This window comes from Phyllobates terribilis, unplaced genomic scaffold, assembly GCF_046119375.1.
Source record: "Phyllobates terribilis strain yellow unplaced genomic scaffold, ASM4611937v1 Scaffold_7__3_contigs__length_470593459, whole genome shotgun sequence".
In the NCBI taxonomy this organism is placed as follows: domain Eukaryota; kingdom Metazoa; phylum Chordata; class Amphibia; order Anura; family Dendrobatidae; genus Phyllobates; species Phyllobates terribilis.
In genome coordinates this window covers 215,262,073-215,289,817 of record NW_027362767.1, presented here as the reverse complement: position 1 = coordinate 215,289,817, position 27,745 = coordinate 215,262,073, and positions in this window count along the sequence as shown.

Here is a 27,745-nt window from a genome sequence, read left to right as displayed (position 1 = left end):
TATGTGGGGCCCATTATTCTGTATGGAGCAATATATGGGGCTCATAATTCTGATTGGAGGACTATGTGGGGCCCATTATACTGTATGGAGAACTATGTGGGGCCATTATACTGTATGGAGGACTATGTGGGGCCCATAATACTATATGGAGGACTATGAGGGGCCATTATACTGTATGGAAGACTATGTAGGGCCCATTATACTGTATAGAGGACTATGTGGGCCCATTATACTGTATGGATAACTATGTGGGCCCTATTATACTGTATGGAGCACTATGTGGGGCCCATTATACTGTATGAAGGACTATGTTGGCCCATTATTCTGGATGGAGGACTATGTGGGGCCATTATACTGTATGGAGAACTATGTAGGGCCCATTATACTGTATAGAGGACTATGTGGGCCCATTATACTGTATGGAAGACTATGTGGGCCCTATTATACTGTATGGAGCACTATGTGGGGCCCATTATATTGTTCGGAGGACTATGTGGGCCCATTTTTCAGGATGGAGGACTATGTGGGGCCATTATACTGTACGGAGGACTATGTGGGGCCATTATACTGTATGGAGGACTATGTGGGCCCATTATACTGTATGCAGGACTATGTGGGGCCCATTATACTGTATGGAGGACTATGTAGGGCCCATTATACTGTATGGAGGACTGTGTGGCCCATTATACTGTATAGAGGACTATGTGGGCCCATTATAATGTATGGAGGACTATGTGGGCCCTATTATACTGTATGGAGCACTATGTGGGCCCATTATTCTGGATGGAGGACTATGTGGGCCCATTATTCTGGATGGAGGACTATGTGGGGCCATTATATGGCGCCCCTGAGGGTTCGGTCGCCACAGAGGTATTGCATCTCACCAAGAGGTGTGGTAGCTCACTCTCAGGTAAGGAAGGAGTATGGCTCAGGACCCTAGCACTGTATTCACTACACTACATTTCCGGGGGACAGGGCGACAATGTTCCTAAGCGAGAGCACTACTGTCCCTGATCCCTGGCTGGAGTGGGGGGAACCACCTAGTTAGGGGAACCATGTAGTGGGTGTGGGTGGAGGAAGTAGTTAAGAGGAGCACATAGTCAGGGATATAAAAGAGTAGCCATCTTAGTTCAGTTCAGCCTGAGGAGAAGTGACAGGAGCAGAGGCTCTGTATGAGCTCTGCTCCACAGGCAGGCCTATCCAGGAGGCCTGAGCCTGAGAGAGAGAAGAAAGGGAGCAGGAAGGCTCCAGGAGTCAAGAAGGGACTCTAGGGGTGTGGGCCGTGCAGAAGGCCACCCGTACACCCGCCGCTACCAGGAGGTAGGGGGGGTCAGGCCAAGACAGGGAACTGGATCCTTAAGTAGTGGAGGCAGAAACCACGCTCAGCTAGTCACCGGAGGCTGTGGCATTACATGTGCTACGGGCCACTCACATCCCACGTAAGGAAGGCATCCACATAGGGCCCAGGGGACGGAACACAAGTCGCCCGCCAAGACCCGAGAAAGCCGGACACAAGCGTTGTAAGGTGTGGGGCACGAGAAGGCCAGGGAAAGGACACATGAAGGGGGTCCTGACAAGTACTCCAAAGCTACCTGAGAGTCGGCCGGGCCCCTCACTTGGTGAACGCAGCGCGGCGCGGGAAGTTTACGATCAGCTGAAGTAACGTGGATTAACAACTGTGAGTAAAAGACCCTGCAATACCTTGTCTCCGTGTTTCTTACTACACCTGCACTAACTGCACTGGGACGCCCCTGTACAACCACAACCATCACCATCCACTCCCGCTGCCCTGAAGCTTCACTTCTCCTGTGGGGAGTCACATAATCTAGCTACACACACCATCAGCTTTAGCGGTCTGCTCCGCAGCGGCGGTTCCTCATAACCGCAATGCACAGGTGGCGTAGTCGGACTATATAACCTATACACATAGACTGTCACTGGTTTGACCGCCCTGGGTCACGGACCGGGTCGCCGCCACGGTGACTACAACCCCCAGAGTCCACAAGGCCCGGCTCCGGGTATCCCCCACGGCCCAGGGGGCGAGTCAATTATACCGTATGGAGGACTATGAGGGCCCATTATACTGTATGGAGGACTATGTGGGGCGCATTATACTGTATAGAGAACTATGTGGGCCCATTATACTGTGTGGAGGACTATGTGGGGCCTATTATACTGTATGGAGGACTATGTGGGGCCCATTATTCTGTATGGAGGACTATGTGGGCCCATTATTCTGGATGGAGGACTATGTGGGGCCCATTATACTGTATGGAGGACTATATGGGTCCCATTATACTTTAGGGAGGGATATGTGGGCCTAATATAATGTATGGAGGAGCATGTGTGTCCCATTATACTGTACGGAGGACTATGTGGGACCCATTATAATATATGGAATACTATGTGTGGCCTTTTATACTGCTTGGAGGACTATGTGGGGCCCATTATACTGTATAGAAGACTATGTGGAGCCCATTATACTGTATGGAGGACTATGTGGAAACCATTATCCTGTATGGAGGACTATGTGGGCCCATTATACTGTATGGAGCACTCTGTGGGGCCCATTATGTTGTATGAAGGACTATGTGGGGCCTATTATACTGTATGGAGGACTATGTGGGGCTCATTATTCTGTATGGAGCAATATATGGGGCTCATTATTCTGTATGGAGGACTATGTGGGGCCATTATACTGTATGGAGAGCTATGTGGGGCCCATTATTCTGTATGGAGGACTATGTGGGGTCATTATTCTGTATGGTGGACTATGTGGGGCCCATTATACTGTATAGAGGTCTATGTGGGGCCCATTATACTGTATAGAGGTCTATGTGGGGCCCTTATACTGTAGAGAGGGCTATGCGGGGCCCATTATACTGTCTGGATGACTATGTGGGGCCCATTATTCTGTATGGAGGACTATGTGGGGCCCATTATACTGTATGGAGGACTATGTGGGGCCCATTATACTGTATGGAGGACTATGTGGGGCACATTGTACTGTGTGGAGGACTATGCGGGGCCCATTATACTGTATGGAGGACTATGTAGTGCCCATTATACCATACGGAGGACTATGTGGGGCCATTATTCTGTATGGAGGACTATGTGGGGCCCATTATACCATACAGAGGACAATGTGGGACCATTATTCTGTATGGAGGACTATGTGGGGCCCATTATTCTGTATGGAGGACTATGTGGGGCCCATTATTATGCATGGAGGACTATGTGGGGCCATTATACTGTATGGAGGACTATGTGGGGCCTATTATTCTGCATGGAGGACTATGTGGAACCCATTATACCATACGGAAAACTATGTAGGGCCATTATTCCGTATGGAGGACTATGTGGGGCCCATTATTCTATATGGAGGACTATGTGGGGCCCATTATTCTATATGGAGGACTATGTGGGGCCCATTATACCGTACGGAGAACTATGTGGGGCCCATTATTCTATATGGAGGACTATGTGGGGCCCATTATTCTATATGGAGGACTATGTGGGGCCCAATATTATGTATGGAGGACAATGTGGGGCCCATTATTCTATATGGAGGACTATGTGGGGCCCATTATTCTATATGGAGGACTATGTGGGGCCCATTATTCTGTATGGAGGACTACGTGGGGCCCAATATTATGTATGGAGAACTATGTGGGGCCATTATACTGTATGGAGGACAATGTGGGGCCCATTATTCTGTATGGAGGACTATGTGGGGCCCATTATTATGTATGAAGGACTATGTGGGGCCATTATTCTGTATGGAGGACTATGTGGGGCCATTATTCTGTATGGAGGACTATGTGGGGCCCATTATTATGTATGGAGGACTATGTGGGGCCATTATACTGTGTGGAGGACTATGTGGGGCCCATTATTCTGTATGGAGGACTATGTGGGGTCCATTATACTATACGGAGGAATATGTGGGGCCATTATTCCGTACGGAGGACTATGTGGGGCCCATTATTCGGTATGGAGGACTATGTGGGGCCCATTATTCTGTATGGAGGACTATGTGGGGCCCATTATACCATACGGAGGACTTTGTTGGGCCATTATTCTGTATGGAGGACTATGTGGGGCCCATTATTCTATATGAAGGACTATCTGGGGCCCATTATTCTATATGTGGGGCCCATTATACCATACGGAGGACTATGTGGGGCCCATTATTCTGTATGGAGGACTATGTGGGGCCCATTATTCTGTATGGAGGACTATGTGGGGCCCATTATTCTGTATGGAGGACTATGTGGGGCCCAATATTATGTATGGAGGACTATGTGGGGCCATTATTCTATATGGATGACTATGTGGGGCCCATTATTCTGTATGGAGGACTATGTGGGGCTCATTTTACTGTATGGAGGACTAGGTGGGGGCCATTATTCTGTAAGGAGGACTATGTAGGGCCATTATTCTTTATGGATGACTACGCGGGGCCATTATACTGTGTGGAAGTCTGTGTGGGGATCACAGTTAGGGCATCATACTGTGTTGGAGTCACCATACTTTGCTGTGGGGGTACAGTAGCGTCATCATACCGTGCGTGTGGAGGGTACTGTGGAGGAATTCACTGTGGAGGGTGTCATACTGTGTTTGGGGGACACTTTTGTTGACATCATACTTTATTATGTGTATTATTATTAATTCAAGAGTTTTTATCCTTTGTTATTACATATATAAATGAGGCCATTGAGCCATATGCTTTTTATTGCTCCTATAAGGCATATTATTGCTATAGTAGAGATACATGGGCTTGTATGTTGAGCAGTAGGAATGCTTATGGTCACATGACAAGCCGCGTTTCCGTTAATGATGATGTAGGACGATTTCAGCCACCTTTTTCCAACTCATCCTCCTAATAGGCACTTCATAGTTCTACTTATGGTTTATGATTAGTGATCACTTCTATAAATAGGTTTTCCTGCTAGCTTATGCCCACTCCTGATGAAGCACGCTAGGTGAAACATGTGTGTGATGTATTTATATACATTAGGCTCTTTTGTTATGTACTTGTAATGTGGAGTGGGGTGGTAGCCATGGATGAGGTACTCGTCTGTTGCGCCTTAGCACGTTACATGAAACTGGGGGTCCTGGCTGGGTGTGTGGACTTGTCCTGTGAGGTCACTATGCCCGTGCAGGCCCCCGTGTAACCGATGACACTGGTTTGCCAGGACCAGATGTTAACCAGTTCATGAAATCAGACCACCAGTTATTAACAAATGAAGCTTCACTAAACAGCCATTGGGTGACAACTATATACACATGATAGCGGGTACACAACTTCTTGCATGTTTCTTTATTAATACAGAACATCTCAATACACAGTCTCATTACTTCCTCGGTGTCACACATTTCTGTCTCCACTGGTCTCAATTCCTTCACCATCACTCAGCTTAATAACACAGTACAGTCCGTGAAAGTAATTTCCTGTTCCTGGGGGTCCACATAGAGGAGAGGGTTTGCCAATATGGCTGGACTTAGCTTTAAGCTATCTGACTATTAGGGATCTTCCGCCCAGGTCACTCACTTTGTCTCATGTTCCTTTCCATCCTGGCTCGTTACCTTTAAGAGCTGCAAGCTACTCTGTGCCTTGCTGCCAGGCGTAGCTTATCCAGACCCTTGTCACTTTGTCACTCTGCTCTCTGATCAGTCCTGTGAGCTGGCATTGTCCTTCTTTCTGCATCTCTGTAACTTTCTCTCTTTTGGCACGATCTGTTCCTCAGGTTCATGCTATCTCTGTCCCGATCTCCTTTCTTTCTTGCCACAGAACACCCTCTGCTTGCTGCGGCCTTGCTGAGCATTCACATCAAACGTCTGTTCTGCCTGCAAACTAGGCTCTGTCTGAGTAACTACCAGCAAGTTCTCTCTGATCCTGCTACTTAGCCCCTCCCTCTCTGGGCTAGTCCCAACATTTAACTATGTCTTCCCCTATTTACTGCCGGTTGCTGGGCAGTGATTGATACTGATTATTTTTAGTCATATTTATGCTTTGAATTTGTACCATTTATCATGTGGCTCTGCTACAAAACTCAACTGTTGCTTTGCTGAACTCTGCTACATCACTTCAACATAAGTGAGTAACTGGACATAACCGGCTCTACTATACCACTAAGCTCTGCTGCAATGCTTTTGTGAGTCTGTGTTACTATCTTCATCAGCCTCCCTTCTTTGAGTCTCTGGCTTCCATGTGGTCTTCTATCCTCCAGCCATTACAGCTTCAATTGCCCCAGTCTGTCTACCTTTATGCGCCAATGTAAAGTCCATGTGGTTTAAAACTCCCATTCACCAGTTTTGGCATTATGTTATTGATTAGAAACCTTGTGATAATGTTAACAGGGTTATCTGGGACTTAGGTATGTTTTTATGGGTTAAGAATTTACAGGCAGGTAGTTGTTAACTAATGGCCTGTTCTGCCCTGCAATAATCTCTGCCAGCTCAGAGGAGTCATGAACCGCTGCTGCCACCAATTCTTCACCTTATGATGACGTGACTTCGATAGAGCAGGAGGACGTGAGATGAAATGAAGCCGCAGAAGCGGCCCCTGACCGCTCTGTGCTGGCAGAGATCAGCACTGGGCAGCAACTATCTGCCTGTTACTGTAGTTCTTAGCCCCATAAGAAAAAAACGCAAAAGTCCCAGATAACCTCTTTAACCTTTCCATGACAATTGATGTACCAATATGTCATGGTCAGATAGGGGTTCCCAACTGATGACGTATAGGTACATCATGCCTGGCACAGGAGCTGTGGCAGCGCGATTTCCTCCAGGAGCTCAGCTTACGTGAAAGCTGAGCCCCGGCTCTCATAGCCAGGACCAGTGCCCACACCACCCATGGCTGTTTAACCCCCTAAATGCTATGATCGATATTGATCGCAACATTTAGGAGGCTAGTAGATTGAGTGGGCTCCCTCTCCCTTCCGACTGGCGCCCCCATGACGTCATTGTGAGGGCCTGATGGTCTGCATGGCAATTCGAGATTGCTATGACGTCCTCCGGGACTCCCAGCCATGTTGGCCTATTAGACCATGCCAGGAGCATGGTCTAAGAGGCTTCTGTTAGTGCAGCCCTGATAGGTACAGTATAATGCATTGCAATGCATTATAGCAGAGATCAGAGTAGTGACAGTTTAAGTCCCATAGAGGGTCTAAGTAAAAAAGTTAGAAAAATTGGAAAAATATTTTTTTACAAATCACAAAATAATGAAAAAAAAAATACTATACACATAAATATGTATATTTATGTAAAAAAAATAAACAAAAAAATAAACAGATTTGATATCACCGCATCTGGAGCAACCTAATCTATAAAACTGTCACACTAGTTAACCTTTTCATTAAACACAGTGAAAAAAATACATTAAAAACAAGGCAAAAGACGTATTCATCATAGAGTGGGGACGGAAAGTATTCAGGCTCCTTTAAATTTTTCACTCTTTGTTTCGTTGCAGCCATTTGGTAAATTATAAAAAGTTCATTTTTTTCTCATTAAAGTACACTCTGCCCCCCATCTTGACTGAAAAAAAACTGAAATGTAGAAATTGTTGCAAATTTATTAAAAAAGAAAAACTGAAATATCACATGGTCAAAATTATTCAGACCCTTTGCTCAGACACTCATATTTAAGTCACATGCTGTCCATTTCCTTGTGATCCTCCTTGAGATGGTTCAACTCCTTCATTGGAGTCCAGCTGTGTTTAATTAAACTGATAAGACTTGATTTGGAAAGGCACGCACCTGTCTATATAAGACCTCACAGCTCACAGTGCATGTCAGACCAAATGAGAATCATAAGCTCAAAGGAACTGCCCAAGGAGCTCAGAGACAGAATTGTGGCAAGGCACAGATCTGGCCAAGGATACAAAAGAATTTCTGCAGTACTCAAGGTTCCTAAGAGCACAGTGGCCTCCATAATCCTTAAATGGAAGACGTTTGGGACCACCAGATTTAAGGAGGCATTCAGCGTTCAGTAGGTCTGGAGTGAGGAACTCCAGATCTGTTTATGTGGAGCTAACCTGAACCACACAGAGTATCTGCACTCTGAGCATTCGGACCCCTGCCTCCACAAAGACTGTGCTTTTGTGTTGCCATTTTGTTTTGTTTTTCCTGTTTGCACAGCGGGCTGTGTTTTCTTTTATGGACTCAGTATTGGTTTATGCTGCATTTTTTAATAAACCAACCAGAAGTTTTAAAGAGACAGCGTACCTGTGTCTACCTCCGTGTGTAGCTGAGTGAGCAATCTACCAGAGGTGGCGGAAGAAGTCCCGGCAAGATCCCCAGGAGGCCCGTGTAATGGCTGAGGACAAACTGCATGTCCGGGGTAAAGGCGGCCATAAGCCAGGAAACGAAGACCGACAGTATGGAGGACCTGGTCAAGCATCTTGTGCTAACTCAGCAGGAGACAAGCAAGCTACTATTGCAGCAGATCCACCAACAGCAGAAGCATCAACAGGACCAGCTCAGACAACAGCAGCAGTAGATGGAATTGCTTGCTGAGGCAGTTCGAGGTAGGCCGACAGCTCCTCCCCCAACTCCAGTTGATGACTCGAGCATCCTGAAAGCGGTAAGGCGAGACAGTCCAAAATGACCGATGATGTGGAGTCATTTTTGACTGTGTTTGAGCTGGTGGCAGAGCGGGAGAAGCTACCGCCGAATCAGTGGTCGAATGTGCTGTCCCTCTATCTGATTGGTGAGCCCCAAAAGGCTTATTAGGACCTGGCCTTGCAGGATGCCCAGGAGTATACTAAAGTTAAAACTGAGATACTGGCACGTGCTGGAGTGACTATGTCAGTCAGAGCCCAAAGGGTCCACCACTAGGCATATTGCGGTGATAAACCCCCTCGTTCGCAAATGTTCGATCTCCTCCATCTTGTGCAGAAATGGTTGCAGCCAGAGTCCTCCACCCCAGCCCAGATGATAGAATGGGTCATGATGGACAGATTTGTTCACTCCCTCCGTAGGCCCGTGCAGACCTGGGTTAGCCAGGGAGACCTCCGAAATGCGGATGACTTGGTCGGCCTCGTAGAAAGATATTTTAGTGGAAAAAATAGTAATTTTCCAGGGACTCAGCTCAATGTTATACAATTCTGTGAAGTAACTGAGGGTTATAAATGCTCACTTCACCAATACATGAATTTCTCAAGAGGTGTAGTTTAAAAAATGGGGTCACTTGTTGAGATTTCTGCTGTTTTGGCATGCCAGGGGCTCTTCAAATGTGAGATGGCATCCACAATTTATTCCAATCAATTTTGCATTCTAAAAGTCAAATTTGCTCTTTCCCTTCCCAGCCCTGCCATGCAACCAAAAAGTACAAACAGTAGTTTTCCGCCACACTCCGGGTATCGGTGGACTATATAATTGCACAACAAATTGTATGGTCCATTTTCTCCTGTTATCCTTCTGAAAATGAAAGCTTTGAGTCAAAAACAACATTATTCTGGGAAAATATCATTTTTCATTTTCACAGCTCAACGGTATAAAATCCTGTGATGCACCTGTGGGTTCAAGGTGCTCACCACACCTCTGGATAAGTTCCTTGAGGGGTGTAGTTTCCTAAATGGGGTCTCTTTTGGGGGGTTTCCATTTTTTAAACCCATCAGGGGCTCTGCAAACATGGCATGGGGTCCGCTATTAATTCCAGCCAATTTTGAGTTCTTAAAGTCAAATGGTGCTCCTTCCATTCTAAGCCCTGCCATGTGCCCAAACAGTAGTTTTGGCGTATTCAGGAGAAATTGCACAACACATTGTATGGTCCACTCTCTCCTGTTACCCTTGTGAAAATTCAAAATGTGGGGTTAAAGTAACATTTTTGTGGGAAAAAGTAAAATGTTAATTTTTTTTCTTCCACATTGCTTTAATTCCAGTGAAGCACCTAAAGGGTTAATAAACTTATTGAATGTGGTTTTGAATACTTTGAGAGGTGCAGTTTTTTAAAATGGTGTAATTTTGGGGTATTTTCTGTTGTATAGACCCCTCAAAGACACTTCAAATGTGATGTGGTCTCTACAAAAATTAGTTTTGTAAATTTTGTTGGAAAAATTAGGAATTGCAGAATTGCTGATTAACTTTTAACCATTCTAACTTAACAACAAAAAAAACATGTTTAAAAAATGTTGCTGATGGAAAGTAGACATATGTGAAATGTTGTTTGTTAACTTTTTGTGTGATGTAACCATCTGGTGTAAGGGTGTAAAAATTAAAAGTTTAAAATATTGCGAAATATTTAACATTTTTACTAAAATTCTGATATTTTCACGCATAAACACAAAAAGTATTGTCCTGAATTTACCACTAACATAAAGTACAATGTGTTACGAAAAAATAATCTCAGAATCACTGGGATATGTTGAAGTTTTCCTGAGTTATAACCTCATAAAGTGACAGTGGTTAGTATTGTAAAATGTGGCCTGGTCTGGAAGGTGAAAACAGTCTGGTGGGTGAAGGGGTTAAACTAAACCTGACATCGCCCCCATGTCCCCAAACCACCAGCATGTGTTCATTGTTAAGTTAATACCCTGGCTAGCTTGCTCTTTATACTGTATTGATTGCAGTGTATGGCACAATGAATTAAAAAAATTAAATGTATATGAAAATATATACTGGTATATGTATATATACATAGTATAGATATGCAAATTTATAAAGATATAGTTTCAGACTAGTTGAGGGACGTTGGTTTTCCAGACTAGTCGTCCCACTCACCATGTTATCACTCCCCGGTCACCGCCCGCTCACTTCAAACCTTGCGCATTCCAATGTCATGTCAATGCGCAATGAAGCCAGGTATAGGTTCCCCAGCTTCACAGCTGCACTGCGCATGTCCGGTGAGCACCTCATCACGAAGTACCAACACTACTGCCCTCGGCCCTGTACCACACGACTGGCAGGAAGAACACGATGGGCCTCAGCCATTTCTTACACTGTTCTGGTAAAATGAATGCTGAGATATTGGTTGATTGATTGGGCAACAGACAGATTTACTGTAAAACAGATGTGATGGATGAGGCCCGATAAGCGTCTTCCTGTCCAAGCCACACAAGGGAGACATGTCTGTTTTCTTGACCCTGATGTGGAAAAATACAAAACTCACACGGTCTCCAAAGCGTATTCTGTTCAATACACTAAAATACAATGGAAATTGTAAAAGCTAAATGCTCAGATGTGGTACAACAAGAAAAACTATCAAGAAAAATCACAGATACCTGAAAAGAATAAAGATCATTCCTTGTATTTGATCAAACAGTTTTACAAGCACTTTGCCATTTTAACCATTTAGAAACATGAGACAATCCATTTAACACTTATTAACAAGATAGATAAAAAAATATATGACCACTGAGGGTCGGGCTGCTGAAATGCTCACAAATAAGTTCCTCTTGTGAGCGCAGCCATAGAGAGCATGTGCGGCCACTGCGATATTAATTACCTATAGGACTGGTGGTCACACATGCTCATTATATTCAGACAGGAAATTCTGGCCTTCTGCTCTTGGGATTGATGAGGTCCCAGCAGTCAGTGAGGAGATAGCAGACAATGAATGTTGTTTATTAGACAACCTTTTTACTTGATGAGAATCAGTATTTTCTAATATTAGCTGTTATGGATGATGATGATTCCCAGACTGTAACTATTCAACAGTTGTGGAAATAAACTTCTTAGCATGCCCTGACAGCATGATGGGAGCTGTACGTTCACAACTATGGAGAGCCACAGGTTGCAGATGACTGCCTCAGAAGAACCTGATCCTGCAAATGTAAGGGGGAAGACCGGGGTGTAAGTACTTTCAGAACAAGGGATCCGGAACTGCTGGGGCCGTGCCTCTGGTTGCAGGGGGAAGACAGACTGCGAGCACAGGAGTCAGGTGACCGGGAAGCTGGAGGCGTGTCCAGAGCCAGAGCTCAGGGGTCAGGTGACCGAGGAGCTGGAAGCATGTCTAGGAAGAGGGAGAAAAAGGAGAGGGAAAGCAGAAAGTCGACAGTTGGGGTCCATTTAGCCGAGCAAGTGAGGTGCAGTGTTATGGACTAGAGGCTCAGCGGGTCAAACCAGAGACTGCCCGCAGCCGCCTGAAGACGTGGAGCCGAGCAAGTGAGGTGCAGTGTTATGGACTAGGGGCTCAGCAGGTCAAACCGGAGACAGCCTGCTGCCGCCAGAAGATGTAGCATTGTTTAGGCGGGGAAGCCAGAAGAAAACAACACCGGCATTAGCCGGCAACTGCCTTGAGGGGAACAAGAGTCAGCTAAGTGTAAAACTGCCGATTACAACTGTGTCGACTCTGCTATATCTAGCCAAACTGTGAATTGTCGTTTATAGTCTGTTACCTGCTACTCCCCTTGTTGTCCCCAAACTTCCCCATATTTCCCCTGTTACTCCCTGCGTGGAGATTGACCCTGTTACAATCATTCCCCCCCTGTTTATTAACCCTGTACTGGCTGCTCTGTGTTTCTGTGTCACTGCATCTAAAGTATCTGTGTTACATTTGGCGTAGTCGGCAGGATGCAGTCTTTAGACACAGAGACTGCAGATCAGCCCATCCTGGGAGCCCCTGGATATAGCTTGCCGCTGAGGGCAGTGCTCAGCAATCTCCCAAAGTTCACCGGGGACAATATGATGCTGTGGGACTGGGTTGAAAGAGTTAGGAGTATGTTACGTATGCATCCGATGACCCCAGATATGCAAGCCGAAATAGCCCTACTGGCCCAGGACGGAGAGGCCCGGCACTCCGTGATGTACCGCCCTCCTCATGACCGGGATACTGTAGAAAAAGTGGTGCGGATATTGGAGGAGATTCATGGGGATGCCAGAAATGTAGAAGAGCTGAGGAAACGGCTGTTTCACCAAGTGCAGCAGGAGGGGGGACTGTGACGCAGTATGTTAATGCATTACAGAGGGTGCATGCCTATATCACTAGAAAAGACGACATGGGGAATTTGGGAATGCGCCCCCCTGATGTGATCTTAAGGGACCAATTTGTGGCAGGTCTCAGGGATATGCAGCTGAAGCAGGCCTTGCGGGAGCGCCTGTGCGCTAACCCACGTATGACTTTTCTAGAAGTGGGGGCGGAGGCACGTGTGGGAGAGCAGGAGATGGGGGTGACTGCCCTGGCAGGGATGGTCCAGAGTAATGAGGTACCCACCCTGCCTGCAGCTGAACCGGAAAGGTGGTCGAGAGATGCAAAAGAAGATACAGGAGATGCGGAGTGATTGGTCCAGTCTCAAGAAGACCCCTGCACCGACACCAGAGATACCCGGATCGATTGCCCCAGTTAGGGAAAGATTTTAATTCAGGCCCCGACCTGCAGAAGAGTTCCCTAGAGAAGTGAGGCAGCCCTACACAGACAGAGACATGACCTGCTGGAAGTGCGGAGGCGCAGGACATTACGCCAGAGGCTGTGAAAGCTGAGGGCGGCCCCTGTCGTGGCAGCCGTTAAACTAATGGGCTCCGTGTTTGGGGGACACAGCCCGGAGCGTAAGGAAGGGGAAAGAAAAAGAGGAAGTCCCAAGGACCTAGTTTCCACCAGCTGACTGTCTGGGCCGAAATAAGCGGTCGGCTGTTCACTGCCTGATTGATACGGGATCCCAGGTGACTGCGATGACAAAAGCCTACTTTCAACAGCAATTTCCAGAGATAGCGCGGCCTTAATGGGGACCAGTAATTAGACTCACAGCAACTAATCAATTACCCATCCCGGTCGCAGGGGTGGTATGGATGAAGATCCGAGTGTATGGAAAAGATGTGGGAAAGAAAGGGGTCATCTTGGTCGCTGGGGAAACCGTATGTGGACCCCCGGTGACCCTCGGAATGAATGGGCTGAAAGAGATTGGGCAAATCCTGATTAGTGAGCCGAAGGAGATTCCTCTAGACCGGTGGGACCCACAAACCCCCCAAAGGAGGGTTTTTCAACAATTAATCCAAGCCGCCCAGGCTCAGGACACGACAAGTGAAAGGAAGGTCCTGGGGAAAATAATAGTATCAGCAGCTACGGCGCTCACCTTACCGCCAGGACAAACTGTACTCACGTTACCGGCACTGGCCTGCACGCCTCTTGAGGGGGTCGAAGTTCAGATAGAACCAACATCGATGGACAAAGTACCCCCCGGACTCCTGGTGGCTCTGACACTGGCCACCGTCCAGGGTGGCAATGTTATAGTGCGGTGCGTTAATCTGGGCGAAGGTGATTTCACACTCCCTCCCAGGGCGGAAATAGCCCAGATCCTGGGAATGCCAGAGAAGTTGATGCGACCTGATGTGGTACAGCTGTCCGCTGTACGAGGAGACCCCTGGACTCTGGCGGTCACCGTGCCGCCGGAATCCCACCGTGCTAGTGTGAAGGGGGGTCGAAGAATCCTACAACAAATGCGGGCTGAATTGACTGGACTTTCACCTCGACAGGTGCAGCAGGTTGAGGAGGTACTGGAGTGGTACCAGGAAGTCTTTGCTCGCCATGAGGATGATTTTGGTTGCACCGAAGCCATTACCCACGAGATTCCCACGGGGAGAGCTGCCCCAGTGTGGGAGAGATACCGGCAGATACCTCCCCAGATGCATAAAGAGGTTAAGGAAATGCTAGCCCATATGTTACAGAATGGTGTGATATGAGAGAGTCAGAGTCCATGGGCAGCCCCAATTGTCCTGGTCAGGAAGAAAGATGGGACCCTGCGGTTCTGTGTGGACTATAGACGACTGAATGCCTGTACAGTACGAGACTCATACCCACTACCCCAAATCGAAGAGTCCCTGTCGGCCTTAGGGAAGGCAAGATACTTCCCCTCCTTGGATCTGGCCAGTGGGTATTGGCAAGTGCCCGTGGCCGAAAATGACCGTGCGAAGATGGCGTTCATATTACCCATGGGACTGTTCTAGTTCAATCGGATGCCCTTTTGGCCTGACTAATGCCCCGGGACATTCCAGCGTCTGATGGAGAGGTGCCTGGGCGATTTGAACTTCGAGGCGACACTGATTTATCTTAACGACTTAATTGTCTATGCCGCCACCTTCGAGGAGCACCTCCAGCGACTGGAGCAAGTACTGAGTCGCCTACAGAGTCATGGCCTAAAGGTGAAGCCCCAGAAGTGCCATCTTTTCCGCAAATAGATCGAATATCTCGGTCATTATGTGTCCAGTGAAGGAGTCAGGCCCACCCGGGAAAAGGTGGCCGCCGTACAGGAGTGGCCAACCCCGAAGACAGTGAAGAGCCTTCCTGGGACTTGCCGGGTACTACCGAAGATTCGTGAAGAACTTCACCCGCATAGCCAACCCATTGCTGGACCTACTTAAGGGAGTGCCGGTGGGCTCCAAGAATTAGGCGATTTGATGTGGAAGCAGCCAGGAAGAGGCCTTCCATGCCCTAAAAATGGCCCTGACCGAGGCCCCAATACTTGCCTATGCGGATTTCAACCATTCATACTCCACACTGATGGGAGCCTAGATGGTCTGGGAGCTGTGTTATCCCAAGTACAGGAGGAGAAAGAGTGCGTGATTGCGTACGCCAGTCGCTCCCTTCACGACTCTGAGAGGAACCCAGATAATTATAGCTCTTTCAAATTAGAGTTGCTGGCTCTGGTTTGGACAATGAACGAAAAGTTCGCAGAGTATTTGTCCGGGTCCGAAGTACTGGTGAGAACAGATAACAACCCACTGGCTCACCTGGTCTGGAGAATACAAAATTGGGGGGCCTGGAGCAGCGATAGGTGGCCCGCATGGCCAGGTACCGGTATAAATTCGCCTACCGGTCTAAGGCAGAGAATACTCACGCCGACGCCCTCTCCAGAGTGACAAATGAACAGCCTGATCATTACCGCTATAAAGATTTGGAGGTGGATGAGGTCCCTAGCTTCCGAAGTTTTTTGGGACTGCTGGTCGGGGTGCAGGGACAGATCGGAGAGACGTCAGAAGAACAAGTGCTAGGGCAGCCAAGAGACGACTGGGTCTGACTTCAACAGACTGACAAAGAAGCCGCCCAATTACGTAAATGGGTGGCTTTGAGACAGGTCCCCAGTCGAAAGGAGAGGAGTACCCTGTCGCCGGGGGCCCTGAAAATGCTGGGACAATGGGAGAGACTTTGTTTGCGATACGGGCTGCTGTACCAACGGGTACAGCTATTGAAAGAGTTCGGGATCACTTGGCAAGTGGTGATCCCAGAGAAGTTGGTCGGAGTAGTGGCTAAGGAGGCTCATGAACGAGGGGCTCACTTGGGACCAGAGAAGACATTTCAGTGGTTGCAGAGGCTGGTGTATCACCCCCCGACTGCGAGCAACAATAGAAGACACTTGTCGAAGATGTCGGAGCTGTGAGCTGGTTAAGCCCCTGGAGCAGTGGGTCCCCATACAAACCATTGTGACTTCTGCCCCCTTGGAGGTGCTGATGATCGACTATTTGACTGTTGGACAGGCGCATCTCGGGTATGAACATTGCCTAGTGATGACAGAACACTTCACAAAGTTTGCGGTGGTGACCAGAGACCAGACCGCCGAATCTGCTGCGCAGGCCATCTGCCGAGACTTCATTCGGGTGTACGGCTGCCCAAAGATGATCCATTCCGATCAAGGTGCCTGCTTCCAGGGCCGGGTGATGGAAGAGCTGCACCGGTTGTACAGGATTGAGAAGTTACGGATTACTCCTTACCACCCTCAAGGAAATGGTGCCTGTGAATGCTTTAATCGGACACTGATCCAAATGCTCCGCACATTGGAGGAAGATCGGAAGGTAGGTGGCCTGAGTTTGTGGCCGAGCTAGTGTGGGTCTACAACAACCGAGTGAATAGTACGACGGGGTTCACTCCTTATACCTTACTGTTCGGGCGAAAGGGGCGAGAGATTACCGAGTTAGAACTGGACCCCGAGGAGGACTATCCATGGACGGGGATGTCTTCCTGGGTCCGGGAACACCGGCATCGACTGCAGACCCTCCGACGGCTGGTACAACAAAAGTTTCAGGAGCTCAAACATCATGAGGCATTGCCTCTTCGAGGGACAGCTCTGAGACCCGGGGAGCGGGTATTGGTTCGAGACAGGCGGCTCCGAGGCAAATTGAGTAGGCGGTGGGAACGGACCCCGCACCGAGTGAGGCTCAGGGTTGGCGCTGAAGGACCTGTGTATGAAGTTCAACCTGAGGGGGCAGAAGGAGCCCCTACCAGAGTGGTTCACCGTAGTATGCTGCAGCCCTGTCTGTCTAAAGATGATGAAGATGAAGAAGGATCACCTGCTTCTAAAGAGGGTCCTGTCACAGTTGCCCCAAGCCACGATGTGGATGAAGAAGAATTGTTGATTCTACCTCTGAGCCCCAGCACTTGATTACCTGCAGTCCCCAGTGCAGGTGGCGAGGGAACACCATCGGTTGAAGCCACCGGGCAGGCAGAGATTGGGAATCCAAATGTCCCTGCACCCCCCATCGGTCAAACTGAGTTACACCGGTCAGAAAGGACAACAGCAGGAGTGCCTCCTCACCGTTACGAACAAGGTCAGTTTATATGGCAATGTATCGTCCAGGAAGTCCAGAGAATGAGAACGTTTGGTGAAGAAACTCTCGCCCGTGGAATGGCGAGTTAAAGGAGAGCAGGCGTGTAAGGGGGAAGACCGGGGTGTAAGTACTTTCAGAACAAGGGATCCGGAACTTCCGGGGCCGTGCCTCTGGTTGCAGGGGGAAGACAGACTGCGAGCACAGAAGTCAGGTGACCGGGTAGCTGGGGGCGTGTACAGAGCCAGAGCTCAGGGGTCAGGTGACCGAGGAGCTGGAAGCGTGTCTAGGAAGAGGGAGAAAAAGGAGTTTTGCACGGGAAAGCAGAGAATTGACAGTTGGGGTCCGTGGAGCCGAGCAAGTGAGGTGCAGTGTTATGGACTAGAGGCTCAGTGGATCAAACCGGAGACCGCCCACTGCCGCCAGAAGACGGAGCATTGTTTAGGCGGGAAAACCAGAAGAAAACAACACTGGTATCAGCCGGCAACTGCCTTGTGGGGAACAAGAGTCAGCTAAGTGTAAAACTGCCGATTACAACCGTGTCGACTCTGCTACATCTAGCCAAACTGTGAATTGTCGTTTATAGTCTGTTACCTGCTACTCCCCTTGTTGTCCCCATACTTCCCCATATTTCCCCTGTTACTCCCTGCGTGGAGATTGACCCTGTTACAATCATTCCCCCCTGTTTATTAACCCTATACTGGCTGCTCTGTGTTTCCGTGTCACTGCATCTAAAGTACCTGTGTTATGCAAATAACAATCGTGATTTACATAAGTAATAATGGATCGTGGATGACGGTGGTCTCTAGCCTGTAAATAACTCTCCAGGGGTTGCAAAACTAGAACTCCCAGAATGCCCTGACAACCTTTGCTGATGGGACAAATAGTTTTATTTGCAAAAAAAATCAATATTTTATCGAAAATCAGTTAATCAGGAGCCTGATGAAGCTGTGCTAGCAGCGAAATGCCTGCGGAGTTTGAACAACACTTCTCTGTACGGTGTTTTCTCCCTTTAAATTATGGTCAACTAAAGACAATGCTATGTCCAAAACAAGTCGGTTTATACTTTGATGCCTTTATATGTATCTGAATTTTAAAGCTGTCTAAATAAAGCGGTGAAATTTTAAATTGAACCGGCTGCCATTTTCCATCCATTATGATTATATTGTGAGCCAAGAGGGATGCCTCTTTCTTCGCGCCGAGGATTAATTATTGCTGAACAGGGTTAGCCATTGGACTTTGTTTCTGTATGGTAAATAGTGTTGAGCGAACATGCTCGACACTGCTTGGTACTCGCCCGAGCATCACGCTACTCCGGATGTTCGGCGAGCACCGAGCATTTCCGGGTTACTCGGGCGGGAGCTCGGGTCTCCGCCCTGCATGTTTGGCGCTCTTTACAGAGCCAATGAACATGCAGGTATTGCCAGCCAGTCACTGTAATGCCGCAGCCATGTTGTTTGTGGGCATTACAGTGATTGGCTGGCCGCACAGCGTCACCTCGAGTATTTAAAACCGGGCGCCGCCATCTTGGACACAGTCGCTCCGGATCAGACAGTGTAGGGACAGCGCTGCTGATTTAGGGAGAGATATATCCTGCAAAATAGTTAGTGTAGGGTCTGTAAAGGCTGCCAGATCAAACAAACAGTCCTTCTCAGGACTAATATCCATCCCAGGTATATCAGGCAGGCAGGCAGGCAGGCTGTATAGGAGACGCAGTGGTTATACCAGCAAACGCTGCATTACAGTCCTGTGTGCTGCTCCTGTTGCTGAAATTGCTGGACTTAGCTCCAGGTCCCGGGGGCCAGGAAAAATCCTTTTTTTTATCTAAATCCTCTTTTTTTTTCCCTCCTTCACAATGTACAAATACCCATCTTATTAACCTTTTGGTGCCCCTCCCCCAAAAAAAAGTGTGCCTCTGATTTTTCAGACACAAATATATCTGTTGAAAATAGTCTGGTGTAGGCCAGAGAAATAGAAGTGTGGTTTTGCAGTTCTATGGGCCATTTGAATCTAAAAAAAACAGTTTGAGTGTGTCGCTCACTGTTCAGCCGCAAATATATATATATTTTAAAAAGCCTAGTATACACCAGTAAATTATTACTGTGGTTTTGATGTTCCACGGTAAAACATCTCTATTATCCTGTTTTCGGCATTTTTTGCTGTATAAAAATAATAAGTGTCTCCCTGATTTTTCAGACACAAATATATCTGTTGAAGATAGTCTGGTGTAGGCCAGAGAGACAGAAGTGTGCTTTTGCTGTTCCACGGTAAAAAATCTCTTTTATCCTGCTTTTTGGCATTTTTTGCTGTAAAAAAAAAATAGTGTCTCCCTGATTTTTCAGACACAAATATATCTGTTGAAAATAGTCTGGTGTAGGCCTGAGAAATACAAGTGTGGTTTTGCAGTTCCACGGTACAAACCTCTGTATTATCCACTCTTGGGCCATTTGTATCTAAAAAAAACAGTTTGAGTGTGTCGCTCACTGTTCAGCCGCAAATATATATATATTTTAAAAAGCCTGGTATACACCAGTAAATTATTACTGTGGTTTTGATGTTCCACGGTAAAACATCTCTATTATCCTGTTTTTGGCATTTTTTGCTGTATAAAAATAATAATAGTGTCTCCCTGATTTTTCAGACACAAATATATCTGTTGAAAATAGTCTGGTGTAGGCCAGAGAGACAGAAGTGTGCTTTTGCTGTTCCATGGTAAAAAATCTCTATTATCCTGCTTTTTGCATTTTTTGCTGTAAAAAAAAAAAAAAATAGTGTCTCCCTGATTTTTCAGACACAAATATATCTGTTGAAAATAGTCTGGCGTATGCCCGAGAAATACAAGTGTGGTTTTGCAGTTCCACGGTACAAACCTCTGCATTATCCACTTTTGGGCAATTTGTATCTAAAAAAAACAGTTTGAGTGTGTCGCTCACTGTTCAGCCGCAAATATATATATATTTTAAAAAGCCTGGTATACACCAGTAAATTATTACTGTGGTTTTGATGTTCCACGGTAAGACATCTCTATTATCCTGTTTTTGGCATGTTTTGCTGTATAAAAATAATAATAGTGTCTCCCTGATTTTTCAGACACAAATATATATGTTGAAAATAGTCTGGTGTTGGCCAGAGAGACAGAAGTGTGCTTTTGCTGTTCCACGGTAAAAAATCTCTACTATCCTGCTTTTTGCATTTTTTGCTGTAAAAAAAAAAAAAAAATAGTGTCTCCCTGATTTTTCAGACACAAATATATCTGTTGAAAATAGTCTGGTGTAGGCCCGAGAAATACAAGTGTGGCTTTGCAGTTCCACGGTACAAACCTCTGTATTATCCACTTTTAGGCCATTTGTATCTAAAAAAAACAGTTTGAGTGTGTCGCTCACTGTTCAGCCGCAAATATATATATATTTTAAAAAGCCTGGTATACACCAGTAAATTATTACTGTGGTTTTGATGTTCCACGGTAAAACATCTCTATTATCCTGTTTTTGGCATTTTTTGCTGTATAAAAATAATAATAGTGTCTCCCTGATTTTTCAGACACAAATATATCTGTTGAAAATAGTCTGGTGTAGGCCAGAGAGACAGAAGTGTGCTTTTGCTGTTCCACGGTAAAAAATCTCTAGTATCCTGCTTTTTGCATTTTTTGCTGTAAAAAAAATAAAAAATAGTGTCTCCCTGATTTTTCAGACACAAATTTATCTGTTGAAAATAGTCTGGTGTAGGCCCGAGAAATACAAGTGTGGTTTTGCAGTTCCACGGTACAAACCTCTGTATTATCCACTTTTGGGCCATTTGTATCTAAAAAAAACAGTTTGAGTGTGTCGCTCACTGTTCAGCCGCAAATATATATATATTTTAAAAAGCCTGGTATACACCAGTAAATTATTACTGTGGCTTTGATGTTCCACGGTAAAACATCTCTATTATCCTGTTTTTGGCATTTTTTGCTGTATAAAAATAATAATAGTGTATCCCTGATTTTTCAGACACAAATATATCTGTTGAAAATAGTCTGGTGTAGGCCAGAGAGACAGAAGTGTGCTTTTGCTGTTCCACGGTAAAAAATCTCTATTATCCTGCTTTTTGCATTTTTTACTGTAAAAAAAAAAAAAAATAGTATCTCCCTGATTTTTCAGACACAAATATATCTGTTGAAAATAGTCTGGTGTAGGCCCGAGAAATACAAGTGTGGTTTTGCAGTTCCACGGTACAAACCTCTGTATTATCCACTTTTGGGCCATTTGTATCTAAAAAAAACAGTTTGAGTGTGTCGCTCACTGTTCACCCGCAAATATATATATATTTTAAAAAGCCTGGTATACACCAGTAAATTATAACTGTGGTTTTGCTGTTCCATGGTAAAAAATCTCTATTATTCAGGTTTTGGTAGTTTTTTCCGTAAAGAAAAACAGTAGTGTCTCCTGACTGTTGTGACACAAAAATATATCTGTTGAAAATAGTCTTGTGTAGGCCCGACATCCCAGTGTGGGTTCGCAGTTCCACGGGTCAAATCGCTGTACTATCCAGTTTTGGGCCTTTGGTATCTAAAAAAAAAGCAGTTTGAGTGTGTCGCTCACTGTTCTGCCACAAATATCTCTATTTAAAAAAGTGTGGTATACCCCAGTAAACAATAACTGTGGTTTTCCTCTTCCACGGTTCTAATCTACTCTTTGTTACCATTTTTCCATTGATAGTGCAAGTGTAAGCTATTTTACTTCATTTACAATGGGCAAGGCGCGTGGCAAGGGACGTGGAAGTGGACGTTCTGGTGATAGTTCGTGCAGAGGACGGGGCCGTGGCCAAGGTGAAAATGTGCCACAACCAACAGCCACATCTTCTCGCTCCCACTTCTTGACCGAATTACTAGGGAAGCACAGAACAACACCAGTATTGAGAACTGATCAGTGTGAACAGGTTATTAATTGGATAGCAGACAATACTTCCAGTTACCTGGGCACCACCACCTCCGGTCTGTCTTCCACACGGTCAACTCTTAGTAGCCGTGAGTCTCGACCGCATACTCCTCCTCACCCTGATGCTCCTTCCTCCCACCATGCCGAGTGTCGTCAGACAGCAAGTGATCCCACACTTGGACACTCTGAAGAGCTGTTCACTGGTCCATTTCCATATTTGGGCCCCTCGCCTGATACGCTTGAAGTGGTGGAAGAGGAGATCCCATGTTGCGATGCCCAAATATTTGAACAGCCACGGCCACAGGAAGTCGACGTTGGCAATCTGTCACAAGAGGTGGACGATGACGAGACACAATTGCCAGGAAGTGAGGAGGAGGATCGTGGTGCGCAAGTGGAAGAGGAGGAGGTGGTGGATGATCTAGTAACTGACCCAACGTGGAAGGAGGACATGCAGAGTGAGGCCAGCAGCACACAGGGGGAGGGAGGCAGAGTACCCAAACAGGCAGGAAGAAGCAGTGTGGTGGCCGCAGACAGAAGGCAGGCAACGGTTCCCCGTAACACCAACACGAGGGACGTTGCCAGTACAAGCGGTAGGTCTTCCAGAGTCTGGAATTTTTTTAAAGACTCTGCTGATAACCCCAAAAAGGCCATATGTTCCACCTGCCATGCCAGCATCAGCAGGGGTGACAAAACTACCAGCCTGACCACCACCAGCATGATCAGGCACATGGCAGCAAAGCACCCGACTTTGTGGGGCGAAACCAAGGGTCCACGACCAGTGTCAGCGGGTGTCACCACTGGTTCTTCCACTGTTGTGCGTGCAATAGAACCCCCTGTTGTGTGTGCAAGGCAATCCCCTGTCCATACTGCATGTAAAGATGCCCCCTCCTCTCAGTCTTCACTTGTTATGGCAGTTTCTCAAGAAACAGCATCAACGTCCACGTCCCACCGCAGCGTTCAATTGTCCATATCCCAGACCTTTGAACGAAAGCGGAAATTTGCAGCTAACGCCCCACAGGCCACAGTCCTAAATTCGCACATTTCACGACTGCTTGCATTGGAAATGCTGCCTTTTAGGCTGGTGGAGACGGAATCCTTCCGCAATCTTATGGCGGTGGCCGTCCCTCGGTACTCGGTCCCCAGCCGACACTATTTTGCCCGGTGTGCCATCCCCGCACTACACAAGCACGTGTCCCAAAGCATCTGCCGTGCCCTCAACAACGCAGTTACTGGGAGAGTCCACCTGACAGCGGACACGTGGACAAGTGCTTGTGGCCAGGGACGGTACATCTCTCTGATGGCACACTGGGTAAACATAGTGGAAGCCGGGACCCAGTCGGACCTTGGGACGGAGCACATCCTCCCCACACCGAGGATTGCGGGCCCTATGTCAGTCAGAGTTGCCCCCACAGTGTACAGCTCCTGCGCATCCTCCTCCTCCTCCTCATGTTCAGCCTCCATCTCAGATATCACCACATCAGTTACAAGCTGGAAGCATTGCAGTACTGCCTCCACCAAGCGGCAACAGGCTGTGCTGAAACTCATAAGCTTAGGTGATAAACCTCACACTGCTTGTGAGTTGTGGACAGCTGTGAAAGAGCAGGCAGATCTGTGGCTGAGACCGCTGAACCTACATCCCGGCATGGTCGTGTGTGACAATGGCCGTAACCTGGTGGCGGCTCTGAGGCGAGGTGAGATCACACACGTACCATGCCTGGCTCATGTGCTTAACCTCGTGGTTCAGCGGTTTCTTAAATAGTACCCCCAGTTGCCAGATCTGCTCGTGAAAGTATACCGCCTGTCAGCTCATTTTCGCAAGTCGGCTACAGCTTCCGCCGCCCTTGCTGTGTTGCAACAGCGTTTGCAGCTTCCGGCACACCGACTGGTGTGTGATGTCCCCACACGTTGGAACTCTACCCTCCACATGTTGCAAAGGATTTGTGAGCAGAAGACAGCAGTTGTGGAGCACCAGCTTCAACAAGGCCGTCGATATTCAGGTCAGACTCCACACATAAGACCTCAGGAGTGGACCTGGATGACTGACATATGTACCATCCTGACAAACTTTGAGGAGGTCACCAAGATGGTGAGTGGCGATGACGCCATCATTAGTGTCAGCATCCCACTTGTCTGTCTTTTGCAACGCTCTCTGCAGAGAATTAAAGAGGAGGCATTGCAGCCAGAGTATGATGAGATGGATCAAGAAGCCGTAGCGGGCGATTACACACAGCCCAGCCTCATCTCATCCCAACGTGCATTGGGGGACAATGAGGGAGAGGAGGAGGAGGAGGAGGAAGAACAGGAGCTGCTATCATGCGTTGTAGACGGTAGTACCTGTACAAGTGTCATACCGTCGGTTCAGCGTGGGTGGCCTGAGGACAGGGGGGAGGAGGAAGAGGAGAAGGAGGAGGAGCAGAGCATGGTCAGTCGTCATCTTGGTGAGGACACGGAAATCTTTCCCGTTACCAGTCTGGCACGCATGGCTGACTTTATGTTACGCTGCCTTAACTGTGACCCTCGCGCTGTCAAAATGTTGGGTGACAGTCATTACTGGTTGGTGACACTTGTAGACCCCCGCTACAAGGAGAACTTTCACTCTCTTATTCCTGAGGTGGAGAGGTCTACAAAAATGGGGCAATACCAGAAGGCCCTTGCTGCAGAACTCTTAAAAAAATTCCCATCTGAACACGCTAGCGGCAGAGGTCACAGTTCGTTGCCCAACAAAGGCGTACAGGCGAGAGAGATGCAACTCCAATCCAGCAGAGGCAGGGGAACACTGTCAACGTTCTGGGACAGTTTTCTGACACCCGCCCAGCTTACAGGCCCTGAGGCGCGGGGTACTCTCACAAGGAGTGGAAAGTTTCAAAAGATGGTGAGGGAGTACCTTGCCGATCGTACCAGTTTCCTCCGTGATTCCTCTGTGCCTTTTAATTATTGGGTATCCAAGCTGGACACTTGGAATGAACTCGCTCTGAATGCCTTGGAGGTTCTGGCCTGCCCTGCCGCTAGCGTGCTATCGGAGCGTGTTTTTAGTGCCGCTGGGGGAATTATAACTGATAACGCACTCGCCTGTCAACTGACAAGGCTGACAAGCTAACCCTTATCAAAATGAACAAGGGCTGGATTGGGCCAGACTTCTCATCACCACCAAATGACAGCAGAGTAACATAAAGTCAAATCCACTGTGTTATTTCGGGAGGTGTATTCACATGCACCGCTTCACACCCACACATGGGTATACGCTTCCTCGTTTCGGCTGTTTAATCTTCTCCTTATCCTCAGCCTCCACCACCACTATACCACCAGGGTGCCAGCATTGCAAGTTCCTCCGTCCTAATTTTTGGCAGCTTTTGCTGGGAAAGCATAAGCAAATACCATGGGACATCCACTCCCCAATAATGGGACTTATGTTTGTAATATGCTGTACTGCATGGCTCTTGTAAGGGGCAATGCAAGTTGCTCCATCCTAATTTTTGGCAGCTTTTGCTGGGAAAGCATAAGCAAATACTATGGGAGACCCACTCCCCAATAATGGGACTTATGTTTGTAATGTGCTGCACTGCATGGCTCTTGTAAGGGGCATTGCAAGTTGCTCCATCCTAATTTTTGGCAGCTTTTGCTGGGAAAGCATAAGCAAATACTATGGGAGACTCACTCCCCAATAATGGGACTTATGTTTGTAATATGCTGTACTGCATGGCTCTTGTAAGGGGCACTGCAAGTTGCTCCGTCCTAATTTTTGGCAGCTTTTGCTTGCAAGGCATAAGCAAATACTATGGGACACCCACTCCCCAATAATGGGACTTATGTTTGTAATTTGCTGTACTGCATGTGACGCGCCCCCTGGGCCGTGTGTACACGTGTGTGGGATACCCGGTGCCGGGTCTCTGGGGTCTGTAGTCTCCGTGGCAGTGACCCGGTCCCGTGGCTCAGGCTGGTCAAACCAGTGGCAATCTTTCTTAGGTTTTGAGGTTAATTGTCCGACTGCGCCACCCGTGGATTGCGGTCAGGGAGTACCACCACTGCGAGGCAGACCGCTGAGGCTGGTGTTGTGTGCGCAGCATAAAATGGGATAACTCCCCTCGGGAGGAGTATAGCCTCAGGGCAGTGAGTGTGGATGATGGGGGTGATGGTGCACGAGCGCAGCAGGAATGACTCAGAATCTTTGCAGTGCAGTTCAGGGTCTTTACTGATGATTATAAGGTAGACCCTCCCGGGAGTACTGGCTAGCATAAGAGGCTTGGTCAGTCTGTGAGCAAGCAGGAGTTCCCCTGGCCAGGTGGAGTTGTAGGCCTCCCCGTCTGTCTGCACTCTTCCTGGCTACCTTGCTGTAAGCGGGTAGAAGTAGCCCACGTCCCTGAGTGTACCGTGTAGTGCTCACCTGTATGGCTGGTGACTTGGGGCCTTCTGTTAGCCTCCGCTCCACGACGGCAGTGCTGGTCCCTTGCTTGTGACTGAGCCTCCGGGCTTCTATGGCCAGAGGACCTGAAATCCCCTGCCGGCTGGTTTCTGCTGCTGGATATATAAGTCCTCACAGCTTCGGACTCCTGTGTCCGGTTCCTATTGTCTTCTGCCAGGGCGAGCTCTGCTCAGCTTCCAGCCCCTGGTCTTTAGCTCCTAGCTCCTACTGAGCTCCTTGCTGTTACTTTCCCTTGCTCTCACTCTGACTCTGACTGTTCTCTGTTCTCTGACTCACTCAACCCCACCCCAGATCCAGTTTATAAGAGCAGAATTCTCCCCTCCCAGGACTGGGGCAGGAGGATGTTGCATGTTTAAGGGATCCTGACCAGGAAACCTCCCACTTGCTCTCCGACGTAATCTCTATTACTGTGGTGACCAGACCCCTGGGGTGCCACACATGGCTCTTGTAAGGGGCATTGCAGTACCTCATAATTTTTGGAAAGCATTCCATTCACTGCTTAGGCCAACAGTGCACAGGAAACCCAGTTGCTATAAATGGAAAAAAAGGTTTAGTTAACGCCCTCTGACCTCCATGTCATTTCCAAGGGGCATTGGAGTGCCTCGAAATATTTGGTAGGCATTGCACTCACTGTATGCCCTATAACTGTGTAGCCGAACCGCTCCTTTTGTTACAGAAACATATCCTACAAGACATATCTGGTTGACTGGCCTGATATTGATGTGAATGGTCCCTGTTCCTCCTGCTCTTTCTCCTTTGCCACTACCTCATCCATCATTTATCACCTGAAGCTTTGTTTTAACGGGAGTCATAGAACTTGGGTAGTAGCAGGAAAACATCCAGCAATCCTCGGAGGAGGTAAGATATGCGCCAAAACGCTGACCTCCTCAGGCCTAGCCGCTACTACATACATGCACTTGCATTACAACAAAACA